Raw genomic sequence first — 13548 nt, 5'->3', positions numbered from 1 at the left:
TATATCTGATATGGCCTGGTATGGAGTTAACATCTCAGCACTAAGGTTCCTTCTGAAGGACAGTTCACAGAGATAGGAGCTGGATACACACTGTTCTGAAATTGCTCCCTCCACCTCCACCCATACAGAATAATGGCTTTTGGATATTGGATTTTCAATTAGGCAGTTGCTGCCCTCAGATTTCCCAAACCTGCACAGAGGCAAAAGGGCCCAACTGATGACACCATGTCTGTCCCTGGAACAAAAACCACCATGACCAGTGCATATGCTCCTACAGCGACAGATTGCAATTAAAAAAAAAAGACGATTTCTACACACATTCGGAATGACTCATCTCACAGCTTGTTGACTACTGGCAAGCTGCTTGCCCTTGGAGGTTTCAACACTTGGGCTGGTCGTGATGCTCAAACATGGAAAACTAGCATGAGCAACGGTCTATTCTTTCTCAGGGAGTGAGTCCAACACCATCTTATGATCGCCAGCACTGTCGCCCGCCTCCTGAAAACCAAATATAGAAACATATCCTGGAAGCACCCACCATCTGAACAGGCATATCATCTACCACATCACAATAGAGCAGAGGTTCCTGAAAGACATAAGGATCCCAAGAGAGAAGTGTGGATCACGGTGCTAAACTCACCAATTTTTGATGTACCCCAAGCTCACAGGGGCAGTATAGTTATGTTGCAAGGAGGTCTCCAACCGAAGAAGGCAGCTCAATGGTAGACCTGGAGAAATAAAAGAGCCTGCACAGCAACAGAGAGCTACATGGGAAAATTTTAGGTTCCCTGTTTGAATGAGCAATGCCATCTATGACCCCCCCACTCTAAATAGTCAATGGGAGTCTGTGCACAACATTGTTTGCCAGGCAGCTGGCAAGATCCTCCATGTAGCTAGGATAGTGCCAACCAATGAAAAGACAGCTTGCAGTAAAACCATCAATTCATCAACAACATCTTGGAGCCCTTCCTGTTCTTGACAAAAGGGAAACATATACATTTTGTGATGCATAAATCAAATCAAGGAACCTGCAGGACCAGTGGTAGAAATTCAAAACTGAAGAGATCCAAGATTTCTACCTTCACAAACCCAGCTCATTGTGGGCAGAGAACTCTGTTTTACTGTATGCTCCCAAGTGCTCAGTACAGTGCTCTGCACACATTAAGTGCTCAGTAAATACAATTGATTCATTGATTGTTTGCTACACAGAACTGAAGAAGTGAGCTTGCCCAGTGATAGTCTTTATCAAAGCCTTTCTGAAGGGTGAAAGATGGCTCCAGCCTTATCTCAGACAAGGAAGGAAATCTATGGATTCTTTCAGCTGTACTCTCCCATTGCCACCCCCTCACTCATGTTGTTCACCTAGTCTGCAACTTCCTCCCTCCCCACATTAAACAGACCACATCTGTCCCCCCCCATTCAAATCTATCCTTAAATTCTAGCTTCTACAGCTTCCTGCCCTCAGTCTCCCTTTCCACCGGATCCCTGAGAAAAAGGACTAGGAACCTTGGCCAAGTTGCTCAGGGCTCCGTTCCCAACACACCCTATGCACCCAGGGATGTGGGGGATTTCAGCTGCAGCAGCTCACCTCTTGGCCTCCCTCTCCTCAGTACTAAAGAACGAAGTCACCACTCATGCCTGGCCATCGGGACCAGCAGGGTCCCTTGCTACTTCCAACCACTTCCAGCATGCCCTATGCTTGTGGGGCTGCAAAGACTTAAGCAGCAGCAAAGCATAGCCTCTATAAATTTTAGAACTATAGGAAGCTTTGGCTGTAACTGTCTCCATGATCTGGGCAAGAATACCCTGAGACTCCTACAGGCCCCTTTTTATTATTATTATTATAATGATTATTATTGCCACCACTGGACTTGTTGGCCCCTATACTTTTATGTTGTTTTGTATTTATATAATATCTTCTTTTTGTGGTATTTGTTAAATGCTTACTATGTGCCAGGCACTGTAACTAAGCACTAGGGTAGATACAAGATAACGAGACTGGATACAGTCCATGTCCCTCGTGGGGCTCACAGTCTTAATCCCAATTTTAGTGATGAGGTAACTGAGGCACAGAGAAGCTAAATGACTTTGGGCAAGTCATACAGTAGACAAGTAGTGGAGCTGGGCTTAGAACCCAGGTCCTCTGGCTCATAGGGCCATGCTTTATCCACTAGGCCACACTGCTTTATCTTTCCTACTGTGCCAGTCATAAACCATTCCTCACTTTATTTTTAAATGGTGAGCCTGAGGAGGGTCAGGATTTTATCTCTTGCCTATGTATTTTCCCCAGCATGTAGTATAGAGCTTTCCCCAGCACTTTATATCTATTGCTACTACTCTTGTAACAAGATTTCCCTGATTAATTTTCCAGCATCCTAGGTGATATCATTCCTTCAACCAACTCTAGCACTTATGAACTTTCACCTTCCTTTGTTCTCATGTACATGTGTTCTCTCTAGCTACGTGGCCTAAAGGATAAAACATAAACCAGAGGACCTGGATTCCAATCCCAGCTTTGCTACTTGCCTACTCTGTGAGCTTGGGCAAATCACTTAACTTCTCTGTGCCTCATTTCCTCAACTGCAAAATGGGGACTCAATACCTGTTCTTCCTCCTATTCAAACTGTGACAGGGATTATATTCATCCTAAATATATCTCCCCCAAGATCTTAGAACAGTACTTAACACATGGTAAGCACTTAACAAATACCATAAAAAATATTTTATGTTGTATATGTGTAATTGTATATGTTTTTATGTTTGCTTCTTTAGAATGTTAGCTCCTTATGGGAAGGAAATGTGTCATTTCATTCTTCTGTATTCTTCAAGCACCTAGTACAGTGTGCTGCACCAGATGGGCATTCACTCACTGCTACTACTACTGCAAAGATGGAAGCAACTTTTCAGTATTCTTTTGGGCACATCTCAAACTGTTGAAGTTGGGCCCTATAAAGGTTATAGAAGCTAGAGCATGTGAGAACATAGAACTTATTCCAATTATTGAAAAAGTCACCAACACAAATCAGAGTCTTAAATAAGAGTTAAGCTCCTGAATCTGATGGCAAACCTGTGATTTATTAGTGTGGAGGGGACAACCTGCTTAGGTTCTTACCCAAGTTTTTCCTCAGTGTTGAGAAGTCTAAGAAGACGTTGTAGTATTCCGAAGATGCCACCAACAGTACCATCTTTGAGAAGAAATGGAAAGATCGTAACAATCATGGTATCTCACTACTCACTTGGCTCTGCCACTTGCCTTATGTGTGTCCTTGGGCAACTCACTTCACTTTTAAGAAGCAGCATGGCAAAGTGGATTAGAGTACGGGCCTGGGAGTCAGAAGGCCATGAATTCTAATCTTGACTCCGACACTTGTCTGCTCTGTGACCCTGGACAAGTCACTTCACTTCTCTTTGCCTCAGTTACCTCACATCTTGGGTACTGTGAGACTGTGAGCCCCACATGGGACAGGGACTATGTCTAAACCGATTTGCTTATATCTATCCCAGTGCTTAGTACAATGCCTGGCACATAACTTAACAAATACTTAACAAGCACTTAACAAATACCGAAATTATTATTACTATTATTACTTTGTGCCACAGTTTCCTGTAAAACTGTAAAATGATCTGTAAAATAAGAACTCATTTGTTCTTCCTCCTACATAAACTGTGATTCCCATGTAGGACAAAGACTGTGTCCAACCTATTATCTTGTATCTACCCAAGTGCTTACTACAATGCATGGCACATATTAAGCACTTAACAAATATCATAATGGTAGTTATTATTGTTCTTTTTAAAAGTAGTTCTATTATTATCCTTCTCATTTCCATTGCTGCCAAGATCCCAGCCAGGTTTTTTTGGGACCAGCTACCGATGAATTCCAATGACCTTTGTATTATTGGAGTGACAGTTTGTTTTTTAGACCACAGCAGGCATAATTTTCACAGTCTACTAGAAACAGAAAAAAGTGCAGAGTGCAGCACCAAGATATTTATACAGTTTTCATAGGCCTCATGAAAGCATTTGATACCATCAGTAAATGCCAGAGCCCAGATCTATTAAGTAAAGCTGGTGGTCCTGAGAATTTCATCTTGATCCTGAGATTGCTTAACAATCTCAGATGATCATGCAAGAGCTGAAGCTTTGCCCTAACTGGTCCTTTTCCTAAAGACAATTTGGGAAAGCAGGATTCAGTAAGTAGGTCCAATCCCTTTCAACTCATTCTGTGCAGCCATGGTGGAGGTGGTAATGCAAACTTGATTCCTGGAATTATAATGCATTTCCCATGCTCAGCAGGCTACAAACATCAGCTAAAGTCCTAGCATCAGTCATTCAGGTGTCAAAGTAAAGTCAATCATCCATATAGAAATGACTACACCCTACCAATCATTTACTTATTAAACACTTACTGTACCAGAACACTGTACTAAGCATGCAGGAGAGTATAATGCAATGGAGTAGGTAGACATAATCCCTGCCCTCAAGGAGTTTACAATCTACTGCCCCTACTGGGGCAAAGCCAGAACATATGGGGATGGCTGTGAACTAGACTGTGGGCAAGGAACATCTGTTGATTCTGTTGTACTCTCCCAAGAGCTTAGTACAGTGCTCAATAAATATGGTTGGTTGACTGATTCTAAGAACATGAAAAGAAACATGCCCCAAACCTTAAGATAGTGGGGCTCACTATCTTAAAGGGCTAAATAGAAAAAAATCTAAAATAGACCAGCAAGAAGTCAGACTATCCTTTAGGATGAGGTCAGATAGAGTGTGGTGGAAGCACAACATCAGACCTCAGACAAATCAACCAATCAATCGTATTAATTGAGCACTTTGTGCAGAGGACCATACTAAGCACTTGGGAGAGTACCACACAACAATATAACAGCCCCAGTCCCTGCCCACAATGAGCTTAGCATTTAGAGGGAAAATAGACAATAATACAAATAAATTACAGATGTGTACATAAGTGCTAAGGGGCTGGGTGATGGGGGTGAATAAAGGGAGCATCTCAAGGTGATGCAGAAGGGAGTGGGAGAAGAAATTGGGACTTTAGTCAGGGAAGACCTCATGGAGAAGATGCATCTTGAATAAAGCTTTGAAGGTGGGGAGAGGAATTATCTGTTGGATATGAAGAGGGAAGGTGTTCCAGGCCAGAGGTAGGACATTAATTCAATGGTATTTATTGAGTGCTTACTGTGTGCAGAGCACTGTACTAAGCACTTGGAAAATTCAATTCGACATGGGCTAGAAGTCGATGGTGAGCTAGACGAGATTGGGGTACAGTGAGTTCTATAGTTCCTGGCACTGCCACTTGCCTGCTGTGTGACCTTGGGCAAATAACTTCACTTCTCGGTGCCTCAGTTATCTCAACTGAAATGTGGGGATTGAGATTGTGAGCCCCATGTGGGACAGGGACTGTGTCCAATCCAATTTGCTTGTATCCACCCTAGTACTTAGTACAGTGCCTGGCACACTGTAAGTGCTTAACAAATACCATAATTATTATTATTACAGAGCTGTTGGACCATCCAAGCTTCCATATGGCTGAGAGACCTAACCTGATCAGTGCTACAACTGGCCCTTTGAACACCTCTCTCAGTGTGACTTACATGCCATACTCATCAAGTTGCCAGGCAGAATGACAAACAGCAAGGTCCTGGAACAAAGTCAGCACAAAGGCCTCAAAACTGGGCTTGCCTCAGTGTAGCTTGCTGGGTGGGACATAAGAGGAGTTCAGGTGATTAGAGAGTATTCAAACGATGGCCTCACGGTGATCTGAAATGGAGTGACCAAAAGCTAGGGACACATTTCAAGGATGTCAGGAAGGGCTGTTTTAGGACATGCGACATTGTAGCTGAATATTGAGAGACAGGAGGAATGGGCAGCCTGGCTTAATGTACAGAAGTCAAGGAAGGAGTTGCTCTTTCCAAAGAGTTGCTTTGAGAGCACTGTAAGATGAGAGGCAAAAAGGAAAAATAGCACAAGGTGCTGCAAACAGTTCAACCCAGTAGAGGATGATCTTGATGTGTGCATGAGGTGATGGGGATTGTCACTCTTTCAGCCACACTCATAGCCATCAATCAATCAGTTGTATTTACTGAATTCTTACTGTGTGCACAACACTATACTAAGCACTTGGGAACTTGTGGTACACTTAGAGCAGACATAGTACCTGTCCCACATGGGGCTCACAGTCTAAACAGCTCCGTGGTGCTCACAGCCATAGGGTAACTCTATCATAATGGGTGTCATGTTCAGTGGGAGTGTCAAATAGAGTGTATATCCTTCAGGGAGGAAGGAATGAGGCAAAAGGTGGTTGGGGGAGGGGAAGTAAGTTCTAATGTCTGAGAAGAAGCATGCCCAACACCTTTTGGGTTAGCATAACAAGAAGCAGCAGGGCATGGTGGATGCAGCATGGGCCTGGGAATCAGAAAGTCATGGGTTCTAATCTCCCTGCCATAGGTCTGCTTTGTGACCTTGGGCAAATAATTTCACTTCTCCCTGCCTCAGTTACCTCTTCTCTAAAATGGTGATTGAGACTGTGAGACTCATGTGGGACAGGGACTGTGTCCAACCTGATTTTTTTGTATCTACCACAGCACTTAGAACTGTGTTTGGCATATATTGAACTCTTAACAAATCCTACAGTATCATAATTATTGGCCCCATCAAGCTTCTTCTTCCCAGATAAGATACTAAAGCCCTGACTTGCCCAAGCATCCTTGATCAATTTAAAAAATTTCAAAACAAAGATAAAAAAAACACAGGAAGACCATCTGACCGTTAGTGTACTTCTGTAGGGAATTGAGAGTTTTGTATTTATTCCCCCTCAAGCGTTCCCTGAAGTTAAGTATTTCCCCAAGGAATTTTCAACCTTTCTAAGCATGTTATTTGAAGTCCCCAATCTGAAAATGAATCGTTCCTAAAGAAATTTAACCAGAGGCAGAATGAAAAACAAGTATGAGATTACTTGACCCACACCCAAGTCAAAAATGAATGTGCTTTTGATTTATTTGTTTAAAGAAAATGAATTCATTATCCTGGTGTCATATCTTACTGAGTTATTTCATTCCCCCGAGTCATGAGCTCTCCCTAGTAGACTTGTAATCATTTACTTATACAGATTCTGTGTCTTCCCTTTTGACCTCTCCACATCAACAATACATCAGAAATCAATGCTTTTCTTCTCTTGTTTTGTCAGTGCAGTTAAGATGGAGGAAGTGACCCACAGCTAATAGAAGAAGGGCTAGCCTTTCAGGCTAGCCTAAAAGGCAGGAAATGTGTCTGTTTATTGTTATACTGTGCTCTCCCAAGTGCTTAATATAGTGCTTTGAACACAGAAATCTAATCCCAGTTCTCCCACTTGTCTGCTGCGTGACCTTGGGCAAGTCACTTCACTTCTCTGGGTCTCGATTACCTCATCTGTAAAATGGGGATTGAGACTGAGAGCCAGCTCCATGTGAGATAGGGACTGTGTCCAACCCGATTAACTTATATGTACCCCAGCACTTAGAACAGTACTTGGTACATTATATATTTATGTTCGTATTTGTTAAGCGCTTACTATGTGCAGAGCACTGTTCTAAGCACTGGGGGAGATACAGGGTAATCAGTTGTCCCACACGAATCTCACAGTTAATCCCCATTTTACAGATGAGGAAACTGAGGCACAGAGAAGTTAAGTGACTTGCCCACAGTCACACAGCTGACAAGTGGCAGAGCCGGGATTTGAACACATGACCTCTGACTCCCAAGCCCGGGGTCTTTCCACTGAGCCATGCTGCTTCTCTAATAAGGACTTAACAAGCACTATTATTGTTAATATTATTAAATATAATTGAATGAAATGAATGAATGAAATAAAAGAATTGGGGAAACAGGCTGCACTTTGGGGAGGTGGAGGAAGTATTGGCAGCTGGCTGTTTAGATGGAGCACACCACTAACCTCATCCCTTACTCAGAAAATCAATCAATGATATTAATTGAGCACCTGGGTGAAAAGCACTGTAATAACGATTTGGGAGAGTGCAATAGAGCTAGAAGACATGATCCCTACTTAAAATCTAATGGGGAGAGAGATATAGAACAATTTACAGGTGGAAAAAAATGAAAATACATTTGCAGACAAGTGAGTGCTTAAACAGTAGGCTATGAAGTTATGTACAGAAGCTCTCTATCCAAACATAAGTGCCTTGTTGGTGCTGAAGAGTGTAACTGGTAGTTGAGGTGATGATCTAAGGAGAAAAGAAATCAGCCCAAGAGACTTCCTGTAGGAGATGTGATTTTGAAAGGTTTTGAAGATGGAAACTGCCATGGTCTGGTGGATTTGAAGAGGGAAGGAGTTCCAGGTAGCAGGGACGATATGAGCAAGGGGTTGGAGGCAGGGGAAGCAGTGTGGTCTAATGGAAAGAACATGGACCTAGGGTCAGATGACCTGGGTTCTAATCCTGACTCCACCCGCCTGCTGTGTGACCTTGGGCAAATCACAACTTCTCTGTGCCTCAATTTCCTCATTGGTAAAATGGGGGCACAATGCCTGTTCTCTCTCCTGCTTAGACTATGTCCCATGTGGAGTAGAAACTATGTTGTTGTGATTACCTTGTATCTAACTTGTATCTAGTGCTGGGGTGGGGTAGATTTGGCACAAAGTAAGCATTTAACAAATACTTAATTCACTATGGTTATTACCTTCTGTCTTTCCTAGCAAATGTCTTCTAGGAAGAAAAAGGAAGGGGATACATGGGAGCAGAGTAAGCCCCAAGCTGATGTTGAGAAGGCAAATTAATGTAGGAGAATGTCTTCTACATTTCATGCAGTTATTCCCAGAAAATGTGTCACGTTTGAAATAGATCGTTTATAAAGTAAGAAAATGGAGCTCAGCAGTCAGCTGCCAATATTTCCTCCAACATGACTATGGACTAGTGCTTATCTCAGAAGAACAATAGTCTGAGAGATAACTGCTGAAAGTGAATAGGCATGAAACAGGCCTGAGGCCAGAGACTATTCTGGTATGTGTAACTCTTCTCAACATCTTTAGCCAGCTGAAATTCTTCTCTATGTACTATTATACTCAACTTTTAGAATGGAAGCATTTGCCTTTCATCCTACTGAGAGAATGCAAATTATCTGGGTTAGTTATTCTTCAGAAAAGCAAAATCCGTTTGGTATTTTATGATTAGCATATAACCAGGACTCAGTTTCCAATAATAATAATAATGATGTTGGCATTAGTTAAGCACGTACTATGTGCCAAGCACTGTTCTAAGTGCTGGGGTATATAAAAGGTAATCAGGTTGTCCCACGTAAGGCTCACAGTCTTCATCCCCATTTTACAGATGAGGTAACTGAGGCACAGAGACGTTAAATGACTTGCCCAAGGCCACACAGCTGGGCTTGACAGACTATGGGAATATATATGTCTCAAAGAATGTCAAATATCAACTCTAAATGAAGTGTCTAGTTTGCCATATCATGAAAACCTCTAGGGGTTTGTTTTTAATAGCATTTGTTAAGCATTCATTCATTCAATCGTATATGCAAAGCATTGTACTAAGCACTTCGAAAGTACAATTCAGCAACAGAGAGTGACAATCCCTACCCACAACGGGCTGTCTAGAAAGTGACCAGGCGCTATACTTAGCGCTGGGCTAGATACAAGTTAATTAGATTGGACACAGTCCCTGTCCACATGGGAATCACAATCAATTGCCATTTTACAGATGAGGTAACTGAGGCACCCCAAAGTAAAGTAATGTGCCCAAGGAAACAAAGCAGACAAGTGGCAGAGCTAGGATTAGAACCCAGGTCCTTCTGACTCCCAGGCCTATGGTCTATTCTTTAGGCCATGCTGCTTCTCTGGCCTGCTGGTTTGCAACCAGGAATCTATGACCATAGAACAAGTTGGAAAAAAGGAGCAACTGCTGTGAAACATTTTGTGTTTTTAAGACTCAGGCATTGAATGCCAAAGATTTCATCAGCAGTAAGTTTAATCAGTGGGACAGCAAAATTCTGTGGGGCAAAACCCATGCACGTTACTGCCCTCTGCCAAATCTTGAATTGAATACCTGGGATTACACTGCTTACTCTATTTTTGCTTCAAACAAAGGCACCTGTTTGAGTTGAAGCAGAAATGGATCTTTGGCAGTGAGATGTCTTCCTTTTTCACATTTCTTGTTTCACCCAAGCTATCTGTCCACTAGACACAGCTACTGTCCAGGAATGCTGGGGAGTCTATCCTCCTGACCCACCCTGCACTAAGCTCTTGGGAGAGTACAAAATGTTCCCTGTACACAATGAGCTTACTCCTTGCCCCCCAGGTCACCCTCCCCCTCCCCCCCAAAAATTCCCCCGACTATTCTGGGTTCTTCCCTCATGGGTGTGCTTCATGCCAAGGGGAAGATTTGGTCCCTCTAGATTTGAGCCTCTAAAGGAATTTTCCTTTGGAAAAATCCTTTCCAGATGTCCTTTTTGCCTTTGCAGATCAGCTAGTGGTTCATGAAATTTTTCTCAAATTCTTGATTTCTTTGGGAAAGCATGGTTCCTTACTAGTTCAATAACGTTCAGGACTCTGTATACTAAATGTGGTGATTATAGAACTCCCTTTTCCAAAAACCACAGTGAAGTATATTGTACACTGAATTGGAAGGCTAATTAAGAAGTCTGTTAGGATTAATATTAAGAAAGCTGGTACATTTTTCCATTCCAATTGACACTGCTCAAGTGATGGACAAAACTGATACTTGTTCAGTAATTCTTATATATACCATATCTGAGAAGAAATGTGGTCCAGTGAAAAGAGCAGAGAACTAGGAGCCAGAAGATGTGAGTTCTAACCCAGGATCTGCCATTGCCTGTTATGGGATCTTGGGCAGGTCATTTAATTTCGCTATGCCTCATTTTCCTCATCTTCGTAGCAGGAATTAGAAAAATTCCTAGACTGTGAACCCCATGTTGGAGAGGGACAGTGTGACTTGATTATCTTCTATTTACACCAGCCATAGCACATATTATTATACACATAATTATCTTCTATTTATTCCACTGCATAGTACATTCTTATTAAACACTACTCAAGATTAATGTATATAGATTCCTAGGTGTTAAGTTCAAGGTGGATAATTGAGGGGGGAAAGATATAGTACATCCCTACACGGTTGGATGTCAGGAAGAATAATCATCACACTGTTCCTTCAAGAGGTATTTGGTGACATGATCAGTGGTAGAATGCTGAACTGAATGGACAGATTTGTCTAAGCCAAATGGCACTGCTTATGTTCTTAGGTCTCATGGTTCCCTGGGCAGGTTCCTAAATAGATCTAGAGGGGCAGCTCTCCACATAACTAAATCTTATGCAAGAGGCTCTCCCTCCACCAGATTGTAAGCTCCTTAGGGAAGGGATCATGTCTCTTAATACTGTTTTATTCCCAAGTGCTAGAGAAGCAGCATGGCTCAGTGGAAAGAGCACGGGCTTGAGAGTCAGTGGTCAGGTGTTCGAATCCTGACTCTGCCACTTGTCAGCTGTGTGACTGTGGGCAAGTCACTTAACTTCTCTGTGCCTCAGTTACCTCATCTGTAAAAGGGGGATTAAGACTGTGAGCCTCATGTGGGACAACCTGATTACCCTGTATCTACCCCAGTGCTTAGAACAGTGCTCTGCATATAGTAAGCGCTTAACAAATACCAACATTATTATTATTAGTAGTAGTATAATGTATAAATACAGCAGGTGCTTCATAAATATTATTAATCACAATATTATTTCTGGCACTATGTTCAATTTGCTCTATGTAGATCTAGGTCAAAAAAATAATTTTCCATTGTCTGACCTGATTATGTTGTATTACCTACCCCAACCTTTAAGAAGAGCATTTGGCAAATAGTAAGTATTTACAATAACACTAGGCTGCTTTGTTACCCTGGGGAAGTCACTTAACTTCTCTGTGACTCAGTTACCTCATCTGTAAAATGGTGATTGAGATTGTGAGTCTCATGTGGGACAGTGACTATGTCCAACCTGATTGCCTTGTATTTACCCCAGTGTTTAGAACAGTGCTTGGCACATAGGAAGCACTTAACAATTGCCATGAACATTATGATTAAGTATGTAAGAGAGATCACAATTATTAATATTAGAAACTGCTTTTTGCCCAATAGGTCATCTTTAGTAGCTGCACACAACAATAATGGTCCATCAAGGAGAATGTTTTTCCTGCCAGAAAATGTTAGTTTAGATCTGAGAACAACTCATGCCAAGAGGTGGCAAGGCCTACCGTTGAAGCAGACCATCTCCCTCCTATCCATTTCTGTGGCCTTCACCATTCTCTCTCCAACCCTGGTGCCAGTGAGGGGCTTCCATTAATTCAAAAGGGAAAAGCCAGCAAATTTCAGATCCTCTGAAACTCCTTTGAGTTTCGGCCCCATGCATGAAAGTTATTCTGAGAGGAGGTCGAGATGGCCATTTTCAATTCATCACCCTCAAACACGTCATCTTTTTTCTTTCCAGCTTTCCCTGCAAGTGGGTCTGACAGGTTGCCCATCCTTCATGGGAACACTAATCCATATGAAAAAGAGACTTCATTTTCTTGTGTCACCTCCCAAGTCAAACTTTTATTTTTCTTCTTTCTTACCTCGGTTTAATAGCTGCCCCTTCCTAGTTTGTCAAACAATGGGCCTGAAGAAGCCAGCATGCAGTTCTCAATTTAAAAATTAAAAAATGATGGCAATGTGGAAGCAAATTAAAAGATTCATACAGCTTCTTGTTACTTTTTTCTTCACCTTGCAATAACCAGCCACCCCATTACACAGATTCCCTGCCCCCTTGCCTGATCTCTGTCTGGCACTCTTTAGCTTTCATGAGGATCAGCATTCTGCCTTTTCACTGACTCATTGCCGCTATTTTATTCAACTGGAGTTCATCCAAATTGACATCACAAACACACAGACACACACCTCCTTCTGAACACTAGCCTTGTTGTCTTTGGTCCCTGTTACTTAGCCCCTAGCCAGTACCTTGGGTCAGACAGGTGAGGATTCAGGTGGACCAGGAGCAGCAATTTCATGGGATCCTGTGGATTTTGATCATAACTCCCATTTATTTGTAAATTTTCAAACCAACTGTCAATGTGAAATCTGACTATGAGGGGAAAGGCTATGCTGTCCTGGAGCACTTTTTCTTTTGCAGGATTTTTTTTCTCTATTCTTGAAGTAAATACAACTATCAGGTGGAGAAAGGAATGACTCATTCTCCCCTCAGGCCAGTCCCATATGGGGCTCCCTGGGGCACCATCAGGATTGCTCCTGGCATTTATTTTCTGTGGGATGTATCCCTGCAGCATGGCCCCAGGTCATAGCACACCACCCAGTCCTAAGGCAACAGACAGTACATAGGTTTCAGAGCCGAAAATTGAACCTTTCTTCTGAGAGTACACCAGCAGAAACCCTATCAGTCAAGCCCAGGCTGGGCTCTCCCCACTCTGCTGGCTGCTTTGCGTCTCTCTAGAGATAATGAATGGAGTTAAAATGCATCAAGCTGAAGAGGGAGGGAGA

At 42.4% G+C, this 13548-nt stretch overlaps 1 long non-coding RNA gene across 2 annotated transcripts in view; it reads right to left on the bottom strand.

Annotated features, from left to right (window-relative positions):
* LOC114812029 overlaps window positions 1-13548 on the bottom strand; it is a 124264-nt gene that overhangs the window by 19629 nt on the left and 91087 nt on the right. The window contains exons 3-5 of one of the 2 annotated variants that reach the window (XR_003759696.2): window positions 5613-5714; window positions 3113-3185; window positions 641-728 (exon numbers count right to left, since the gene is read on the bottom strand). This is a non-coding gene — a long non-coding RNA (uncharacterized LOC114812029). The remainder of the gene's footprint in view (window positions 1-640; window positions 729-3112; window positions 3186-5612; window positions 5715-13548) is intronic. The other variant, XR_003759697.2, reaches the window with a different exon arrangement.

The sequence above is a fragment of the Ornithorhynchus anatinus genome, chromosome 5 (assembly GCF_004115215.2).
Source record: "Ornithorhynchus anatinus isolate Pmale09 chromosome 5, mOrnAna1.pri.v4, whole genome shotgun sequence".
In the NCBI taxonomy this organism is placed as follows: Eukaryota; Metazoa; Chordata; class Mammalia; order Monotremata; family Ornithorhynchidae; genus Ornithorhynchus; species Ornithorhynchus anatinus.
This window is presented reverse-complemented; position numbering and strand designations above follow the sequence as displayed.